Source organism: Lissotriton vulgaris, chromosome 3_1 (genome assembly GCF_964263255.1).
Source record: "Lissotriton vulgaris chromosome 3_1, aLisVul1.2, whole genome shotgun sequence".
NCBI lineage: Eukaryota > Metazoa > Chordata > Amphibia > Caudata > Salamandridae > Lissotriton > Lissotriton vulgaris.
Window position 1 is genome coordinate 1514172790 of NC_141689.1, and position 21903 is coordinate 1514194692.

Below are 21903 nucleotides of genomic sequence, written 5' to 3' on the forward strand. Positions count from 1 at the left end.
AACAAGGGGGGGGACACCGCATTGCCTACCCGGACCCTAGCCGCCGGCCATCATAGAGCGCGCCAATCATTTGGATAAAGGGTTCGCCCAGGCCCATTCTTCGTAGTACCTGTAGAAGGAATGGCCACTCTACGGAGTTGAACGCCTTCTCCATGTCTAAAAAGAGCGCTACCGCTGGCGTGTCTTGCTTCACATGTTGAATGGTGCCCAAGACAGTCCTGATATTATAAGTCAGATTTCTGGATGGGATGAATCCCGCCTGTTCTGGAGCTACTAAATCCGGGGCTAGAAGTGCCAGTCTGTTCGCAAGTACTTTCGCATATAGTTTGGTGTCCACGTTTAGCAGCGAGATCGGGCGATATGAGCTACAGTCGGCGTATGGCTTACCCGGCTTAAGAATGGTAACTATCATTGCCTCCCTCATAGAGCTAGGCATAGTACCTTGGGCCCCTATGTCGTCTAGGAGGGCGTGGACGTGCGGCAGTAGTTGTTCTTGGAACGCTTTGTAGAAATCGACAGAAAAGCCATCCATGCCCGGCGCACTACCCGATCTCATGGAGGCTAATGCTTCCCTAATTTCGTCCAGCTGAATGGGGCACATCAGGAATTCCCTGTCAGAGTGCGGGAGAAATGGTAGCTGTATATGCTCTAAATAATCACGTATTTCATCCGTCAGATCTCCGCTTTTGGAGGAATATAGCTCCGCATAGTAGTCCCGAAAGACTGCCGCCATCTCCGCCTCATCCGACACCCTATCCCCGCTAGCGTTCTTTAAATCAGGAATATGCGCCTTTCTCCTCTGGCCTTTGACAATGTTAGCTAGGACAGCGCCCGGTCTCTCTCCCTCACCGTAAGTGCGTGCCGTGGCATATTTGCCCAGGTGTAGTACCTCTGTCGGCCGCCTCGTGGTATTCCATTAATAGACGCTTCGTTTCATTCTCCACGGAGTCGTCCGGGTCGGAGCGGGATCCAATTTCCAAAGCGTGCAATTGCCGCTCAAGGTCGGCCAGAGTGGCTCTGGTAGTCTTCAAGACACTAGAGTGCTTGGACATTGCTATCCCTCGAATATAGACTTTGAATGCCTCCCACACCGTTTGGAAGTCTTCAACCGAGCCTACATTTGTCTCAAAAAACACCTCGATCGCCTCCACCAACTCTCCACGGAAAACCGGATCCAGTAAAGAATACGGTGGGAAGCGCCAGGTGAACGGAGCGTAACCTTTCACTGGGGTCTCCAGGGTTAACAGAATGGGGGAGTGGTCCGGAAGGGTGCGGGGGAGAACTTTGCAGCACTTGATCAAGCGATCAGAACCTGCAGTAGCAAACCAGTAATCTATCCTCGTATGTATGTCGTGAAACGCCGAGTAATGGGTGAAACCACTCTTCCCGACATTTCTGCTCCGCCACACATCTATCATATCCAACATCACCAGCTTCGCGGAGAGGGACTGCGCGGCTGCGGAGGGCCGCTGGGGGGGACCCGAGGACCTATCTAAGTCAGGGTTTAGCGTCAAGTTGAAATCCCCACCCCATAGTATGTGTGACTTGTTGTGGTTGGAGATCTGTGGCCAGGGAGTCAAAAAATACAGGAGAGTCAAAATTGGGGCCATAGGTGTTAACCACTAGCAATTCCATCCCCCTCCCTGTGCGGGACGCCAGGACATACCTCCCCTCTGGGTCGACCCGAATGGTCTGCAGGTGAAATCCCGATTTCGGGTTTATCCAGGTGAGGACGCCCAGCGCGTGAGTGGTGAACCCCGCAACTTCTATGTTACCCGCTAAACTCCTGGTGTGCAGCATGTTACTGGTGAGTGGAAGATGTGTTTCTTGTAGTAGTGCGATATCGATATTGTGGCGTCTAAGATAGCAGAGTACCTTTCTAAGCTTCCTGTGATCGTTCAGCCCCCTCACATTCCAAGTCAAAGCGTGTACCAACCCAGGGCGCTCATCCGCCCTTCCAACCTCCCCCTCAGCCATCAGGGCGCCACCCGGGGAGTATCATCATATGCAATTGTCTTGAGCAGACTAAAGAGCAGGCAATCAGACAGTCGACGCAGAGGCATTGAGTACTTTGAGGCAAGGCACATGTAAACAGAACATAACAATTGTAACTCTCCCATTGTCTCGTAATGGCAACCATGCCCTCCCCCCCCCCTCCACCCACAGCAGACCAACCCCAACTTGGCCTAGCATGACACGATAGACCTCCCCCATCCCTAGTTCCCCCAAAACAAAACCATAGGGCCCAGCCGGAACCCTGTGTGCGATCAGCTCTAGGGCAGAGGTCACCAAAAGAACTGTAGAAAGCATGTAACCAAAACCAACGTTCGCCATCCGGATCCCCGCCACATCACTTATCAGTAATTCTACCACAGCATTCTATAACGGAAACAGTAATCGTGACCAGTGTCCCCGTCAGTCGAAATCAAACGCCCCACCCACCCGCCGCCCCAACACCCCACACTTTGAAAAATCTATGTAGATCAGGGAGAAGAAACTGCCAGCTCCAACAGTCTCCTGTAAGCTAGTAAGTCAGAGTGAGCAAGTAGTGTACTCAAGTGGCACCAAGGTCAAACAAGCCCCCATATACAGGAACAATTTCACCATGTGACGAAGTTCGTGCTCACTCCCAATGTGTCGACAGCTCACCCCAACTGCACAGTTCGTCTCGCCGTGAGGACCCCCGAGCAAAACTGGCTGCTCGGTACCTCTCCGTGGCGGAGCGCCGGCTTGTTATCAACTGGACGAGTCCAAAGAGGCTGAGCCGTCATTCTTGATCCTCCAGACCACTGGAGGAGCCCGGGTCCTCTGGTCTATCCCTCGGGCTGTTGCGCCGTTTTTTTGCCCAGGATTTCAGCGCCTTTTGAAGCTCTTTTGAGTCCATAAAGAAATGGGAGTGACCACCCTGATTTATCCGCAGCTTTGCCGGATACAGCATTGCGTAGTCCAGCCCAAGGTCTCTCATATGTTGTTTGTAAGGGGCAAAACGTCTCCGATCCTCCTGTACTCGAGCAGTGAAGTCAGGGTATAAGGAAATGTTGGATCCCTCAAATTGTTGCTGGCCTTTCTCCTGCGCGACTCTCAGAGCCGAGTCCCTGTCTCGGTAATTTAGGAGTTTAGCTATTATGGGCCTGGGGGAGGCTCCCGGTGGTGGACGCGGTCTCAAAGAGCGGTGCGCCCTCTCCACTATGAACATGTTGGAGAATGCGCCTTCCCCCAGCAGGCTGGTCAGCAGCTTTTCCACAAATAGCTCCATTTTGCCCGTTTGGGTCGTCTCCGGCAACCCCGTGATCCGTATGTTGGACCTCCTGGAGCGCGCTTCCAAATCCTCGGACTTGTCCTGTATGACCTGCAATAACTTCGTCATGTGCTTGCGGTCCTTATCAAGTTCCATCTGCCCTTCTTCCACTTCGTGAGCCGTCTTTCGGACATGTTGAGGTGTTCTGCTTGTTTGTCGACCCTTTCCGACATCCTGTCCATGCGGTAGGTGAGGGCGTCAATCTTGGTACCAATCGATGCCATACTCTCCTGCAGGCCCTTTTCCATGGTGACCAGCAGGTCTTTTATGCCGGCGTAGATAGAGCTCTCCTGCGCCGCAGAGGCCTGCCCACTGTCTGCTTCTCCCGAGTCCACAGGCCTGGTGCGACGCTGCTCGAATGGGAGTTTTGACTGCTTCGCGTCCCCTTTCCCCATCTTGCCTCGCAGCCGCTCCGTCGGGCCTCCTCTTGTCCTGCTGGCCCCGGGGCGGGGTGGGGGGGGGTGGGGGGGGTTGGTGGGTTGTGTTTTTTGTGGGGGATCTCCCGGGCTCCCCAGCTCGACCTTCCACGTGTCAGCAACCTCCGCTGGGAAGGGGAGGAGGCCGCTGGTCGAACCCTTCCTGGCGCCTCGGGACCATCACCGTCCCCCGCGCCCCCTGCCCATGCCGTGGGGCACTTGTTGCGATGTTTCCCACTACCCTGTCTGGGGTGAATATGGTCCAGAGCAACAATGCGTCCCCCCCGTGGGCTCTCTCTTGACCTGGGGCGCAGCCTCAGCCAAGTTGCCGCCGTCGTGGTCGCCTCCTCGGGCCAGGCGCCTTACATCACGTTGGCCCGCTAGGGGGGGGGGGGCAGGGAGTGCCCCCCGGCCGATGCGTGCAAGCGGGAACCAGGAGAAGTGTCCGGGGGTCTGCTCTGCGCCGGGCCCAGCCACGTGTGCTGAAATTCAGTGCACTACCTCCTCCGAGGCAGAAACTATCCGCTGTGCAGGGGGTGTCAATGGGGGCCTTCCACGTTGTCCCGGCACTCCTTTGTGCAGAGTGCAGCCTTACACGGCTGTACCAGCCGATCCCCCGGGGCCGGAAAGCAGGCCCATGACGTCACTCGGGCCGCAGGCAGCGGTTGCGCCGCACGTCCTGTGACGCAGCTCGGGGGCAGAACTACCTGAGGCCGCGGCTCCGCGGCCCTCCGCCTCGGCGCCTCCGCTCGCCGTCTCCAGTGCCCTGCGGCCTCGCCTGGACTCCGACTTTGGTGCCGGGTGTGTCAGCGGTAGGCGGGGGTGAAGCAGTGATCCCGCCCGATGTCCAGCGCTGTGGGGGAAAGGATATATGAAGGATATTGGAGGCGATTTGGCGGAGCTGCGCTTTCAAGCGGCTGCCATCGCTGCCGGCAAGCTCCGCCCCACCCCCATTTGTATTCTTGAGTGTTTTCGGTTGGAGAAGGGTTAATTTGTAATTGCTCAATTGTAGCTAAATGTTGACGCATACATGCATCAACGTATGCACATACAACATACGTAAATGAGGTGGACACACACAAAGAGCCACATCCCAGCACAGAGAAGCCACACAAAAACGTTTTAACACAAATTCAAGAGCCATCCATCCACATTAGCACAGAAAGGAGCTTGGCACACACATACTCATAATTCCCAGGACAAAGCATGACACACATATACAGTCAGGCAATAGACAGGCAAACTTGAAAGACACACAAGCACACTGAAACATCTGTTCATACACACGACTAATACATATTCAAGAGCACACATATACACACTTAACAGAAAAAAACACCAAAAGAAGTCATTCTCAAAAGTAAACTCAAGAGCCAGACACACTAACGCAAACACACACATCCCAAAACCACAAATATCCACACAAACAATTGATCCACACAACACAAGAACCACATACAAGAACCACCCACCCACCATGAATCATGCATGTATAGCCACAAACACCAAAACACAATAGAGCTACACATACTAGCAAACGTAGGTCCCACACAAAGTAAATTCTGTCAACCTATGGTTTGGAAATTACCAGGTGAGTAAGTAATGCCACAAGTGCCTCCACCCTCAAAAATAGGGATAGAGAAGTTAATTTTAGAGCTAACTGGTATTTACCAGGCATTTCCCCCCAGTAAATTCCGGCATGTTTGACCTGGCCAAATTGACCTGGTGAAAATTAGAGGTATGCTGTTTCCTACATTTGGTTAACGCTTCAAGGGGGGGGGGGGAGGGGGAGTGTCCACATGACTCGGAATTCTGATATATACGGTAACTTGGGTTCCTGCACATACCAGATTCCAAAGCTAGACACGTCATTACCCTAACGAGTCATACACATTATTACACAAATACACTAGGGTTACAATACACATCATATTACGAGGACACCGCATTGCAATCTTGGGCTTTCTGGGAATTGTAGTCTCAATGTTGTTCAACTGAACCCACTGGGCTACCAGACCTAAAAACAATGTTCTGCTCATCCGTAGGACTAGAATATGTGTGTAGGCCATCACTCCTCCACCCCAGAGCTCAGGTTAGCTCCATCAATTGAAGACTTATAACAGGTATGAAACGCCTGCTAATCAATAAACATTGTGTTACCAACTCCCAAAACGAGCATCTCTCATTTAAAGACTGGTTGTCACAAGTGAAAGCTCACGCATGGGCAGTACAGCCATCCTATTGGGCAGACAAGTGACACTACTGCTACTCTGACCTTTCCTGGGGTTAGCGGATTTCAGGAAAGCTGAAACGCTGCCTCCAATCCAAGCAAACCCAAGAAACCAAGTACAAACTGATCAGCCAATTAAAGGTCAACAGTCCATCAAATCGGTAACCTTAACCACACCACCAGGGCCATTAAACACCCTTGGGATCACTTCCAATATTTCCCCTAGGTGAGATTGCCACGGCACACACTTCTCTCAATCTAAACGAAGCAGGGAGAGCCTGATGAAGTTGACGATGGAGACCCAAAGCCAGCAGGGGGCACATACTCTTTCTGAAGACTGTTTCATACTCTCAGAGATAAACAGGAGAATGCCAGCCTCTTTATGGCATGGGTATAGGTGGGCGGGGCTTAGGGTTCACCTCACAAGTAATGTCTAAGACAAGAAAGACGGTCATAGAGGTATTACATTAATTACTCTTCCTTTAACTCTGCTGGGACGTGGCCCATACAGAGCAGGGGAGGGTGGGGAGCAGCCCCCAGTATTTTTGCGCTTACATAACATTTAAATGCTGAAATCCTTTTTCAGATTTGCACTCTGAGGCCGTCTGGAGAATTGATAACTTTTTGAGATAAATATTAGCCCTTCTTTCAGATTATGAAGGGTCCAACAGTTGGCACTCCAATATTGCATTGAACACTCCTACGTCCACTTCAACATGGCAGTTATGCGGTTGCTTCACAAGTTTGTCGTTTAAGTTGTATATTTCAAAACGGAAAAAATACTGGCCTTGGTGAGTCGCTGTTTTTCTAAATTTTTTCAGGTCACATATAAACATATTGACCTGTTTCGAAAATACAGGACTGGTGGCAACCATATCTTTACTGTTTTTGGCACTCTAGATTATATTATTGTTGAGGCTTACTCTGGCCAATTGTTTTCGGTTCTGAACTGCAAGTCACACTTTCTTCTAGTGTATGTACAAGACTTCCATGTAAAACCAAAAGGAATCTTCCGCCCGCATTCTCCCATTTGATGGCTTACTTTGTACTAAGATTGATTTGCTTCGACAGTATGCGCCTCACCCCCTGCTCCTGAACGTGTACCAGGCCGCCAGTCCCCAACCTCTCGGTTGTTCGGCGCTGCTGCTCACCTGCACACATGGGGCGGACCGGCCAACCCCGGAACAAGGATAGACCAAGCCTCAACTTATCTAAAGCAGCCTTGTGTGTGCCGGGTCCAAGTCCTCAACGGGGGGTGGGGGCCACGGTAGCCCGAGCGAACGGTAGGAGGTGGCAGGTGAGAGGTTGTGTTTGAATTTAGGGCGTAGCTGCTGGTGCAGAGGAGGTTTCAGTTACAGTTGGGTGGGGGAGGGTGACAAACATCTAGCAATAGAAGACGTGAAGCGCATCCCACCCGTAAGCGGCGGGATGGAGCGAGGTTCCGTTCGATTCAGGGAAGTGAAGGATGAACCGGGCCAGACGGATGTACCGACCCATCCAAATAAGTTACCGACGTTCTTTGGATTAATCGCTGTACCCAAATGAACAACCCCCTCGAACTGTTCACATCATGTCACCCCCGAATTACCACTATAAGGTTGAATAAATTAATCGTCGCTCTACCACCAGTATTACCTCTCCGGGTGCTGTACCCTCTCCGCCACCAAAAGTACCATTTAAATTAATGCTTTAATACATTTTCCAACCCTGGAAGCCTTTTCCTGGTTTCTCACCTGAGATATCCTGCCGCTATGTTGCCCCCAACCCCAGCATTCCCCCAAGGCTCTGAGCGCGCTCTCTGAGGGAGTCCACATGCCGCCCCGCCGGCACTACTGTACCCTCTGCACCCACAGGCCGTCCCCTCGGACATGAGGGCAGGGCTAGAGCCTGCCCGGTGGGAAACCGTTGCGCGCAAAAGAAGCGGCCCCTGGGGACAATAGACGTCCACGTCGCCTAATCCAGTCAGGGTGAGAGAGCCCGGGGGCACAGTGAGACTTAGCGGATCTCCAGAGCAGGTCTGCCAGGCTCTCTGCCGCCCCCCATGCCTTCCACCTGCGGCCTCCGGCCTGGGCGTTCACGCACACCTTGTCCCTGTGGTACTGCCCGAGTCCCGGCAGTACCTGAACACCTCCCCCGCTTAGATGCAAAAATTAAAGTTTGAAACTCTGTGATTCAATCAAATCACAAGAGTGAAAGACGCGCGTGTTACAATTGTTTTGAAGATACAAGGTCTTAGACCCCCAGTAAGATACCCAGAATTGAAATTGTATTTCATATTCAGTTTATCTTGCAAATAGAATTAAATTAACACCCGTCCATCAAATAACTTGAGTTTTCAAGTCGCCCACCCACAACAAAACAACTCTCAACCTGCACACCTGCATCGTTTCAGATTTAGTTTCACCAAAATGTTACCATGAGAAGTTATTCTTAGACAAGGTGAGTTCCGTTCCAAAAACTTTTTTAACTCTATGTCATAAACCACTTGCGTGTATCTGCTTCTCTCTTTCGCAGACTTCGCTCTGTGCCCCAGGTTAAGAAGAGGCAGTGCCGGTTACTCACCAGGTACGTAGTTGTCCCCCCACTGTTCGTCGGGCAGTTCGTGCCAGCTGCGGGCGGAGGGTTGCGGGCTACGCCGCTTCACCAGGAAGGCTCTGGGCATGGCTGGGCCGCCGGGCTGGAGGCTGGTAACGGGTAAGCGGGCCAATAGTTTGCTTTCCACCTGGCGGTGCCTCACTTCCTAGCCTCACCGGTCTCTTCTCCCTGCCCCGCCCAGGGCAAAAGCAGCACTCTAGCGCCTCAGCACGTCCCTGGCCCAGGTCTCGGCGCACTGTCCTTCGAGGTCCCAGGAGGCCTCGAGAAGAACAGAAAACTTCACTGAAGTGGGATAGCCGCCGCACACCAGGAAACCTAGCAGGGAGCATGCGTGCAGCAAACATAACGGTGTCAACAAGCTGTTTCTTCCTTACCTGCTCGACCGGTTGGGGCGGCTCGGGTTCCTCCCTAGCCCATCCTTAGGCACGACATGATTCAACAAGACCAAGACGATCCTCACCGGCAGACGAGAAAAAAAAAATGGCGGCCGCAAGCGTCCGATTTTTTTTCGGAATTGGTGGCGTGGATTTGTGGTTCTGAGTGACAGACTATGTCACTGTTCCCATGATGCACTGGGCCAGGGTCAGACTAATTTGCATGTAGCCAGGTTCTGAACTGGGATGGTGCAGTGAGCTAAAAAACGGTGATGGATCAAGCCCTGATCTGTTGACTGGGTAGGAGTGTTCTGCTTAATTAAGATACTCTGTCCATCACCACCCCCTTTTTGAATCGTTTTGGCCACTACGAGTGTGGAAGGGTATGCTCAGACATGAGTCCCTTGCTCACTGCACCATCAGGATTCAAGCAAGCCGGGCCGAAGACGGCTGTAATGCCAGAAACCGGCATTGCCGTGCCCTTCCGTCCCCACCCACTTCTACCGCTGACTTTACTGTACTTTGAACTCACTCACTAGAGTTTCATTTTCGTGCACCACAAGAACCAGAAGGCCAGAGTGGTGGCCACGCCCACTTGGGCAGGTTCCGGAAATAAAAGTGCAAGATTTTGTTCAAAGCCAGCACTAGTCAAGCAATTGAAGGGAAATTTGACACAGTGGATGAATGATAACGTTTGGGTTTCATGTTTGCAAAATTATAGATAAATGAGTTGTTGGAATAAGTGTCCATTAGATCCTCCATGTTATTGTAAGATTTAATCACGTTTAATTGGGTATATAAAATTAATTGTTCTTGCAGCCTTGTATCGGGATGGAGTCGTTTTTTTTTCATTTAGCTGAGGGACCATTTTTACCACCTCGAAGGAAACTTGTTCCATTTGTGTACAGTGGTCCCGGACTTGAGGTTAGAATTCGGTCAGCGTTCATTAGATTTGTTGGCAAAATGTATCTTCCTGTTCTCGGTACAGAAACATGAAATGGGGAGAGGTGCAAAATTGCGGTGGCTTGTAGTAAGTCTTGGCTGCAATACACTGGCCAGGGGAGGAGTGAGCAGGTTCTTTCTTGTTCATGTCAGTATAAACAATGTTTTGATCTACATATGTAAATAGAAGCTACTGGAATAGCATTGAGTCTAAGAGACTTTCTTTAATAATATTATATCCTGAGAACGCCAAACTATTTAGAAGAGATTCCTGATCCCAAGTAAGAAGGTAGCTACTTGAGCAGTGTTTGGACAGTGAGCCAATATTGGCTTACAAGGGGCTGTCCAAGCAATAAAGTCAGTAGCATCCTATGGTACCCTGAATTGGGATTATGCTACAGTATTGAGCAAGTATTCTTTGTCATTTATTATCTTATTCTAGGGGGAAGTGTGTATTTACGGTTTTAGTTAAAACCTGAATAGAATACGAACAAGGGGCAAAGCTATGAAGTTATTCAGCTTAGAAACCAAAGAAACTTTTTGAACAAGCTGCATATTTTCCATAATCTCTTAAACGATGTAAGCTACGTATTACTATGAATACAGTAGTTCTCCGATTAGTTAGTTCTTTAAACATTGTGTGTGGATGTGTTTTGAGATTTGACAAGTTTGTGTTGTCATGCACTGCTGCAGATATTCATGTTTGAATACCATATCGGTCAAATTAACTTTACTTAAGAAGTGGTTCCGACTGCAGAAATCTAAATTATTCAGTGGGTGGGTAGAGCTGGCTGGCTGGGCAAGAGAAACAAACGCCCAGTGCCTATGAGTTGGAAGTCTAGCATTAAAGTTTTCTAGAAATAGGAGTGGCTGAAACAGGTGGGCTTGCTTTCAGCAAATAAGGGTTTCTCCTAAGATGGGACCACCACCATCATTTTTTTCAGAATAATGGAAAATGATTAATCACTAACACAGTTGCTTGTATGGTTAAATATATCTTCTACTTTTATAAGGTAATGGGAAGTACTGCATACTAGTAATGAAGGATTATTTGGGATAACCGAATAGTGTTGGATAGGAATGCTTGTGTCAATCGCTTACCATTCCTTTGAGTAGTGTTCTGTGTCAGGGCTGTTATAGCTCATTTGTGTTATTACAGGAGCAGGACAACCACATACCATCAAACACAATACATAATAAATGAGCAGTCTAGCCGGAATTGGGTAGGCTCCATCTCCTGCCAAGTGGCTCATAAAGGTTCAGCTAGAAAAACCTTTCTTACTTAGATGCTGTACAACTTCAACATTTGCACCAGATGCATGATTGGCTGATGTTGGATGGCATTGTTGACTTCTCAGGCTGATTGCCTGTCTTGCATTGCCGAAGTTCAACTCACGTTGCCTCCAATGACAAGTCGAAGACTGGGGACAGCTTGTTTGCCTTTTCCTGCCTTAACTGCATCGGACTGAGTGCACGCGAGGCACTGTGCTGGAGCCACATAGAGGTTCTGCTGGATCTACTAGTGCTTTCTTTGGTTGACTGGTACAGAGCGATGTGTGGATGAAAGGGGAGCCCCGCTGTTGTATCGAACTGTGGGAGTTTACTATAGTTCTTAACTGACTAAGAAAAAAAGCTGAAGATTTTGCAACGTGCTTATTCGGAACCTAGTGTGCCTATTGGGATTTTGTGTGCGTAAGCACATTGGTTCCGGTGACAATTGCTTGCAGGCAATCCAGTATCCATTAACAGGAGTTCATTAGCTAGGAAAAAGAGGTTTGGCTAAGAAATGGCAATAGGAAAAGCAAACCTGGTTAACCATATTTCATCTAAAAAGGGTACATATAGTTTCACACACAGTTTTGTTACTCCTCGCTAGAGGCAAGGGAAAAACTGCACCAGTTTAAACGTTAGTTGTACCGAAAGTCATTTTTTTAAATCGGAGTGGAAAATACATGGGTGACTTACTGTGTGCCTATAATAATTTGACCACCTGTTTTAAAAACAAATTACTACCTTGCAGGACCAATCAACGCTTACGTTTGTAGTCGGTGAGGTGGAACCTTGTAACTACGTTCTTTGTGGTATAAATCACCTATAACTTTGGCTATTCTCTCACCAAGTTAAAAAAAAAAGTTTTGCGATGACCCTCACAAGTTGGCAGGCAAAATCAACTCGTACCTGTGAAATCTTTATGCTGAGCTGTTAAAATGTTGAGATATTGTGTATCTCAAGCGCGCTGCCTCCTTCCCATTCAGTGCTCTATAGTGCGATGATTATGGATATCTCGGGGGAGTATGTGGGGTGCTTTACTTCCACTTGAGTGCGCGTGGCTAAGTGTGTGTACTAAGATGAGTCGGGCGGAGGGTGAGTCCCTGTCGCCTTGGCTCCCTGCTCCGGGGGTGTCAACCAGCTGGTTCCGGTGCGGGCGGCGGCGGGGGATGACGAGGTGAAAATGGCGGATCTTTCGAAATACAATCCCAGCCTCTGAGCCGCGGAGACGAGGCCCTCCGTCTTAGACACCTTATCTCTAGAGCCCCCTCTGCGCCCTGCGAAGGAGAACCGTGTGCCCCCAGGGGAGCCCGGAAAGGGCAGCCTGGCACCCCACTAAACTCCATCGGAGAGCTGTCACCGAGGTGAGCTGGAGGGTGGGGGAGGGGGTGCGAGTTTGGTCTCCCGAGCGCCTAGTAGAGGACCCCCATCCCCGCCTTCTCCGGAGAGGTTGTGGCGAGGGGCGCAGATGACAGGCTGGCCCCGGGCAGCGCCGCTGCCCACAGAGTAAACATGTTACAGCATTGTGCCTGCTCCCAGCACGACCGCAGAAGCACTCCTATCTGTTTGCTATCCGCTGTCCTGCTTCATGCTGATAGTTTTTTTTTGGCCGAATTAATAGTTGAGGGACATTTTGGATCGAGACTTGGAAAAATTAAAAGTGCCAGGAACTGCTAAAGTATCATTCACAGCGCGGTATCCTAAATGTGTAAAAAAAAAAGATATTAGTACGAACTACTTGCATATTTTTTTTACGTTCCACTCAGGCTTTCATGTTTTTCCTAAATAAGTGCGCTCTGTTTGGATGCTCCATATTACAAGTGTTCCGATGTTCGCAGGGTGGCTGGGCTGTGAGCGCACTTAACTGCCGATGCTGCTTTTTGAATAGTATGCTAATGTTTGTAATTTGATTGCCCCTTAAGATAGATGCAAGGAGAATGTCCATAAACAGACCATACCTCCCATATATATATTTTTTTGTTGCGCCACTTTAAAGATTTTTGTACGAGAGATATTCGCGTGCGTACATTGTACAGAGTATTTTGGATTGTAAATTAACTTAGTTGGTGTAAAAGCTTTTCGTTCATTCGAAATAAACACGTTTTTATTTACCGGTAATCTTCTTTGCACAGACTCCATCTCTTCTCGTCAAAGTCCTCACACTCTTCATGTAGTAGACATCTCGGCAAAGGACAACTATTGGCGAAGTCAACAGGCCTGGCTTTTTGTTGGAGGAGTGTGTTTGGTAGAAGTTAGGGGAGTCTGACCCCTGATTCCCTTTCCCCGTATAGATAATGAAGGAATGTGCGTGGGGTCGTCGTTTCTCGTTCCAGCCTATATGTCGGGTGATCGCCTGCTTCATGTATCCAATCATTAATGGGAGTGAGATGCTCATCTCAGTAGTAGGCTTCCACATCGGGCAGTGGCAGTGCCAGTCCTCTGTTATATTGATTACGCTGCAGTGTTCGCAGTGCAATCCGTGGGTGTTTCCTTAGCCACAGAAACAAACTCAATTCGGCATCTATCCCCCTAAATATCGTGCCTGAGAGGGGATGGTAGGTGTTTTGTTAAACATACAGGAATTGTGTTAGGGTTTTCATTTTGAACGGTAGTACGACGGTAGAAGGCATGTAAATACATTATGAGCCTTTGTCATGCAATTGTTTGCACGCATGTTTTTACAGCGAATATGCATTTACAACGCATGACAATACAACACATTGTTTTTAGATATAAAAACAATGTATTTGTGTGGGGAGACCCCCCCCCCCCCCCCCAACTTACCTTAAATGCGTGGTATTGGCATGCGTTGTAAATGCATATTAGAGGTAAAAAATGTGTGCTCAAAAAAGGCGTGGTAAAGACACGAGGGAAAAACCTTGTTGTAAAGGCTGTTTCCCCAGTATTCGTTGAATGTTAAGTTGGCGACATATGTTGCTGACATATGATGCTTTCAGTGGCGAGAAAGACGCCTAAATACTTGAACCACGTGGTAGCTACCTGTAAGTCTCTTGGGAGCAGTGGCCATTCTGTCTTTGGGCGTGGGCTATATCTCTCTGATTTGTGGCAATTATCCTTATATCCTGCATGTTTTCCATATATGTCTATTGTCCGGAAGAGTGTGGGAATCGTGGTGTCTGGGCATGTGACGTATAAAAGAATATCATCCGCAAATAGGAAGATTTTTTCTTCTATGGTATCTTCCGGTGTCACTCTAAACCCTTGTATCTCCGAACACGGTCTAATCAGGCAGGACAGTATCTCCACAGTCAAGGCGAATAGTAGCGGGGATAGGGGGCATCCCTGCCTTGTCCCCCGTGCAGTGGGGAAGTCTTAGGAATATCGTCATTTTACTCGCACCGTTCCCCTTTGGGGAATTATATAGTAGTGCCACCCATTTCCCAAATTTTGGTCCCAGCCCAAACTTAGTCAGAGAGGCCTCTAGAAAGGGCCAATGCACAGTGTCAAACACTTTCTCTGCGTCTAGGGACAAAAATATATGTTGTGCGTCTCTTTCCCTGGCTGCCATCATGCAGTTATGGGTTCTACGGAGGTTCCATCTAGTCGCTCGGCTGGGCATAGATCCTGATTGATCACACATCACAGTGGACAAATGTTGTTATAACCCGTCGTAGTCTTGTGGACAGAATGGTCGCCAGTAGCTTCATCTCTATATTGAGGAGGGAGATTGGGCAATAGGATTTGCATCTTTCTTTTGGGATACCTTCTTTGTGCATTGGTATGATTGTGGCTAGCTGTAAGTCTAGCGGGAGGAATGCCCTCCTTATATGCATCCTGAAAGAGATTCAGCAAATGTGGAGTCGCCAGGCCTGTGCATCACTTATAGAATTCGTCTGGTAGGCTATTTGGTCCAGGGCTCTTCGCAGGTCATAATTTAGCAACAGCTTCCTTCACTTAATTAATAGACAGGTCCCCCTCTAGGTCCAGACTATCGGTCTTATCTAATATCAGGATATATATTGTGCTCAGGTAGTCCTCAATTTCGGGTGCAGTTCTAATGGGTTGAGCCTCGTAAAACTTCCTGTAGAATACCGCAAAGACCCCTGCTATTTGATCATCGTCCGTGTTTATTTCTCCCTGTAAATACTCAATGGCTCTCACCCATCTAGTTTCCATTTCCTTTCTACTAAGCCATGCTAGTAATTTCCTAGCTTTATCTCCTACTCCATATGGACTGCGTAGGGTAGCTAAGACCTGACTTTTGGATGCTTCCGTCTCCAGGTCTTTGTATTCTTGTTTCAGTATTAACTGTCAGTGTATTTGTGTAACTCTGTGTCAGACATAATTTCCTTCCAGCTCTATTATTTGCCTCTCTTATTTTGCCCACTCCTCATTTTCCTTCCTTTTATCCCATGCAAGCCAGTTCTAGGCTTTATCATTCAATACCGTTTTATAGGCCTCCCACAGGACAGCCCCAGATGCTACTGAGCCCTCGTTCGCTTTGAAAAAAAAGTTGTGTCTGTCCTAATACCCTTGATGATGATCTTTTTTTGCATGTCCCATGCTCTAAGTCTCCACTACGTCCCACTTGTTCTACAGTGGCAAGTGTTTTGATAACCCCCTAGCAAGGTATCTGGACTTTCCAATCTCTCCTGGCTCCCCTCCCAGGATGAAGATCTAGTCTAGTCTGGAATAAACTCGCTGTGCCCCAGAGTAATACGAGTATTGTTTGGCCCTTACTTTCTTCCTTCTCCACACATTGATCAGGCCCATTGTGTCTGTAAATCACACCAATGGGATGGCCTCTGTTTGTTGGTCAAGGCCTCTCGTATGGTCCATGGGTGTTATTATCACAGCATTAAAGTCACCTCTTTTAAGATGGAGGGAGGTCAGGGATTCCAGTAGGATCTCTGTTACTTTGGTTAATGTGTGTGCCTGTATTTGTGGTAGGGCATTCACACTAACTATAGTCATTTCTCGTCTTCCCCATGTGCCTGAAACTCCGACGTATGTGCCCAGTGTGTTAGTCCATTTACGCAATATTTAGAACAGGGGTGATTTTTAAATCAATATTGCTTACCCCTAGATCCTGACGTGTATCCCACATGGGCCAACACTACATAGGCTCCTCTACCTAAAAATTCACATCTGTTACCCTGTGGATGAGTCGCCTGAAGTAATACTATGATTGGGTGCCTGCGTTTGATTTATCGGGAGACCAGTCCCTGTTTATTCCTATCTCCGAGCCCGTTTATATTCCACGACAGCACGGTGAGGGGGTATTCATCTATGGAGGCTGCCATGTGTTTTTTGTTGTGTGGTAATGCAAGGGATCAATGTGTACCCTTGTTCCTACTCTCCTCTGGGATCCTTGAGTTGACCCACTGTCTGACCAAGCGCAAAGGAAATGAACCTTAACTGCTGTGTATATATAACAACCCCTTTCTATGCCTAACCAACCCCGCACCCCACCCCTCAACCTTCTCAACATTCAGTCTCAATACCATATTCTTGTTCGTGTGTAAGAGGAGGAGAGGTCTGTCGCCCACCCCCCATTAACAATTAACAATTACACCACGAGTTCAAACTCCCATAGCATAAAACCAAATTATACAAAGAAAAGATGTTTCCCAGGCCCACTCGTGACCTGTCACCTTCATTTTCGCTGTGGTTATATGCCTCAGTCCAGAGCTAGGTGATGACTGGGGAGCCTCTTGTGTGGCTATCACTCCTTCCGGCTGGAGCGTTGTCAGTTCAACTGTTTCTTCATACTGTGTCAGTTACTTTGCCTTGTGTAGGATACATTTCTGTTTCCATGTCTTTTTCCATGTCTGCTATTTCAATGGCCAGTGGATGCTGGTCCTCATCTCCCGAAGACAGTTCTCGGCTCTGATTCTGTATGCAAATCTCTTGGGCTGTCCTTATTCGTGGTTTTTAGTATATTTTCATTGGCTGACTCTCTTGTATCCATAGTGCATTGTCTGTGTCTTTCGGTCCCTCGTAGAGTGTATGGGGTTCCCTCTGTCAAACAACTCCTCAGTTGTTCTGCCTTATTCCCTTTGGTCGGCAGTTCCTTGGGCCTGGTATCCATTTTGCAAGTCATCTCATTTTCTGCTGGTGTTCTACCTGACCCTCTCAGGGCTGGCCTTTCCTCCACCCAAGCCAACGCTTCTTCTGGAGTCTGGAAGAAATGTGTCTTTCCCATAAAATTTACTTAGAGTTTTGCTGGTAACATGAGCATATATTGAATATGGATGGTCGTAAGCTTCGCCTTTACTGAGTTGAAGGCTCATGTCTGGCGCTGTACTTCTCAGCTGGAATCTGGGACGATTATGATCTTAGTTGTTGTTTCTGATCTCGCCCAGACGTCCTGCTTCCCTTAATATCATGTCTCTGTCTATAAATTTGAGGAATCTCGCTGTGATGGGCCTGGGGGGTGCGCCTGGTGGCGGCTTGGCGTTTAATGCTTGATGAGCCCTTTCAAACACCAAGCAGGAGAAGAACTTGTCTGGTGAGACAATGCTCTGTAGCCAAGTGGTCAGGAAGTCCGGGTCATTCGTCCCCTCCACCCCTTCTCGAAAGCCCACGAAGCGTAGGTTGTTTCTACGTGCCCTATTTTCCTCATCGTCAATATTTCCATTTCCATTTTATTTCATTTGTATCGCGCATAAATCACCCGAAGGTCTCAGAGCGCTGGCAGGTAGCAAGGATCCTTATGACCAACTGATCCAGGAAGTAGGACCTCTTTTCCTGTAGCCTGTAATTCAGAAACCCCTTTCTGGAGCTCTTTTATCATTTCTACTGCTTCTGTAAACCGAGATTCGGATTCTGTCACTCTGTCAGAGAGGTTCCGCAAGTCTTGACGGAGTAGTGTGACTTCTGAGCTTTCTTCTCCAATCCTGTCTTCCAATGCAGACCTTGATGATTGAATTGCCTGTAGCAATGTTGCTGTGTCTGGAAGCGGCGATGTGGCTGTTTCGGGAGGTGGGGTAAACCACTCTAGTGTATCGATCCATCTTTCCTTGCCTGGGTATTTTAGGGTCTTTGTCCTTGTCCATGATACTATCTGTAAGTGAAGGGGTCCCAGGGCTTTGCTTTGAACTTTGTTGCTGACCATCTCTAGCCTTTCCTGTACTTCTGTATTTTTAGGTCTCTGGCCGCCGGCCCCTTCCACTGGGTAACGCTTTCCCTCTGATCCCTCTGTCCGGAGGGAGGCAGCAAGTGGTAATGTCTTGTTTCCACCTCCTGGGTACTCTTGTTCCTTGCCTACCGCGATTATCCAGTTCCATTTGTCTAACCTAAGGGAGTCTCCTCCAGGGTTTTGTATGAAGGGGCCCTCCCTGCCGACAAGGACTCCTTCTCCGGAGGGGACTGGCATGTCCCCGGGTAGCTCCCCGGTTTGTTTGTCTCCTGCTGACATTCCTACTGACCTCTGGGCCGTGTTGGGCTTCTCTTCATGCAGGGCCCTTTGGTTGGTGAGGATCACTGGATTCCTCTCCGGTCCACTACAGCACTGCCCCAAACTGAGGCAGTGTCTCTCCCCGATGCGGCAGCCAGATCATATGTCGCACATTTGTTGCCTTGTGGTGCCTCTCTGGGGGTTAGGGTCTGACTCCCGGGCCCCTGCCGACCTTTCTCAAGTTATCTAGTCCTTTTCCCCCTTTGCCCCCAGGTGTCCAGCTGTGTGTCCCTCCTCACCACTGGCGATTGACGTTGCACCCCCCCGGGGGGAGAGGTGGGGGAGAGCGCCTCTGTCTTCTTCTCTCGACCCCCGGCTACTACTTCTCCCCTGCGCTACCTCCAAGGATCTCTGAGCTCACGACCACCCTGTGTATTTCTGGCCTGCATGGCCTTTCTCACTCATGAGGGTGTGCTACTTCTCAAGTATGGCCTTCTATGCCCATATCTTATGGCTCAGGCCTGCTGATTTGGTGTCCACCCCTCTAACCTGACACTGTTGTCCGGAGTGAGACCCCTTCTCCGCCCGCTGCAAAGGCCACGCTCTCCTGGCCCGCTGAACGCGTGCAACAGGTCCAAGGGATCCCTATCCTCTCTCCCGGCAGCCCAGTACCTGCGGTCTAGTCTCTGGGCAGTTCCAGTGGAGGCTCGGCTCACAGCACCTCGGGACCGCTCGTCTCTCCAGGGCCTCTCCTCTCTTGATCGGATCCCTGACCCAGGTCTCCCCATAGAGGTTCCTTGCATGTTTATGTAAGCTTTTTTTACTTTATATCCTATGAAAAATAAGTTCCTCTGCCCTGAATCGGCTGAAAAGTACTGCACCCTGCTTCAGACCACCATCTGCGCCCTAAAATTGGAGGATGACCTTGTCTCCTGAACTGACCACAGATCCTGGAATGAGGCAGGCATGAGTGTGGCACCTTATCCCTTGATACAGTCGTCTGTTATCACCAGTGAAATCGGAGGCCAAAGCGTTACTCCCTAGAAAGTGTTGTTCTCTCATCAGCCACCACACTAGATAATAACTGTCAAGGAAGAAACCGCAGCAGTGAGTAGATTGTAGCTGTGAGATACCAGGTTCTAATTCTCCAAAATATACTCTGTTACAGGTTGCGATGGAACCTGGCCAGAGCCACTTAAAGATGCAGGCTGCTATGTTTCCCATGTGAAAGCATTCACTGAAAGACTGCAGCCCCTTTCTAGTCTCGAGACCATCAGGGGAGCTGGGCTTCACAGACTTTGCAGGTGGAAGATATGCACTCCACCACAGAGTTATCAACCGATCCCAGATGATCTCCCTGTGATGGCATGCAGTAGGTGTTTTTTAAAAATTAAATTTGTTTTATTGATTTTCTGTAGAACATTACATCAATAATAAAGGCATTTGAGAGTAGGCACTGTACACATACAAAAAAGCCACCTTTCTGATTTTCAGTTAATATGACACAATATGTAAAGTTATACGCTTGCAACACTTTGTACCTCTATTGACTTAATATTTTATCTCCTATACCAATGTAGGCTCACTGCCAATGACTCATTCCATACCACTAACCATGTATTTACCAGGTTGTGGACGTGGGTGAAGGGACGACCGTGACACCAACTGTAGGATTTAACGAGGGTTTTATTTTAATAGCTCTTAAGGGTTTGGTGACAAACGTCTTTCGTGTCCTGAATGTTAGTCTCTCCCGCGCGAAGGTACTGGGGTCCGTGGCGCTGCTCGTCTACAGGTTCCTTCCCAGGAAGATGGTTCCTCACTTCGGGCACCGGGGGTCTCGCCACATGAAAGAAAGAAGACCAACAAGGCGGAAGGCCGTTAGGACACAGTCCTCCAATGGGGTTGCACCAGGGGGCCCAGGGAGTGTTAGGTATACACCCGGTGTATCTATCTAACAATTGCCGTGCTCAGTGTAGGAGGTGTTGGGATAGAAGGTAAAGGAGGGTAGGATGGGGGAGGAAAGGTAGGACTAAAGGGTTAGATGCAGCGGGAGCGGAACACACAGTGGCGCTCTAAGCACTAGCGTTACGCTTGCCTACCCAAGCCGCCAAACGCCGCCGTACCTGTGTCAGCCACACTCCTCCCTCGGGAGTGTGGCATAGCGGTCCGCAGGGTCGTTGGCCTCCTGGCTCGCCTCGTGGATCGGCTTCTCCTTCGGCTCCTTTGCAGTCTCCCGCTTCGTTTCTTCTGGTCCCGTCTTCTGTTGAACTCCGGTTCTCCGTCTCTTCAGGTTCCGCCTTCCTCCTCGCGGTGTTTCCACACCCGGCATACAAGACTTCCTCCGTTTTGACCAATGTGGTCTCAGTGACGTCACGGAGGGCCGGGGCTTCCCCCGCGTACGTCGACGCCCACTTAAAGGGCCCGTTTTCCTCGATCTCTCTGGCAGTCTCGTTTCCGTGCTCCCACTCGAAATTCTGTGGAGAAGCCGGAAATGACAAATCAGTATGGGTCGGGCTCCACCATTCCCGACGGGTAAGGACGCTGACTTTACACAGGTATATCTTGGGATGAGGGTACTTGAGGGATGTATGAAGTATGCAGTGGAAAGTGGGATGGGCCTCAGGCAGTACTGGACTCTCATCTCTGAAGCTCAGCCACCTTACTGTAGTGGGACAGCTTTAAGGCGTGCTCGTTACAAGGGCATTGGCTGGGACTTCTCGTGGGTGTGTGATGAGATAGCTTGTAAGGGGTCCCCAAATGTGTCTGGGCTGTGAAGTGCGTGGGAGTAGTTCTGCATAAATAGATAATTGCTCCTGACAGAAAACCAGGTCATTAAGCCACTTCTTGAATTTAGATGCTCTTCCTCTACCCCATCGGCAGGCGACACGTCTCTTAGCCATCAGGAGTGCAATAACAATATATCTGCGTGTACGGCGGGGATTAGCTTGGTATAACCCAATAGGGCTAAGAGGGGGGTGCGCTCAATATTCTGTGTCGTCATCAATGCTATGGCATCGAATACTTGATTCCAGTATTCATGTACCTCTGGACAGTCCCAAGCTAGGTGGAGAAAATCAGCCCCTGGGGCTTTGCACCTATCTCAACTATCTGAGTCCTTTAGTTTGTATTTTTGCATCTTAACTGGGGTATAATACAGCCGGTGAAGACATTTAAAATGTGTTATGCAAAGTCTGCTGCTGGCAGAAATCTGCTCAGTCTGGGAGCAGCAGTATATTCCCAATGATCATCCGACAGTTCATAGCCCAGTTCTGAATTCCAATGTGCTCGTGACTGGCTCGGAGGCTCCCCGCTTTGTGTGTGTAGTGTTTGGTATATGGTGGAAACTAATTGCCCCGGAGAAGTGGCATTTAACATCAACTGTAAGAGAGCAAGAGCAGGGGGTTCCTGGGGGAACTCTG

The 21903-nt window shown here is 49.2% G+C and overlaps 1 protein-coding gene across 4 annotated transcripts in view; it reads left to right on the plus strand.

Moving 5' to 3' along the window:
• LIN54 (lin-54 DREAM MuvB core complex component) overlaps window positions 1–21903 on the plus strand; it is a 620706-nt gene that overhangs the window by 52307 nt on the left and 546496 nt on the right. The window contains exon 1 of one of the 4 annotated variants that reach the window (XM_086961988.1): window positions 12283–12488. The exons of 2 other annotated variants lie outside the window; for them this stretch is intronic. The gene's annotated coding sequence lies outside the window, so the exon portion shown is untranslated. Of the gene's footprint in view, window positions 1–12282; window positions 12489–21903 lie in introns of those variants that run through there. One more of the 4 variants, XM_086961991.1, reaches the window with a different exon arrangement.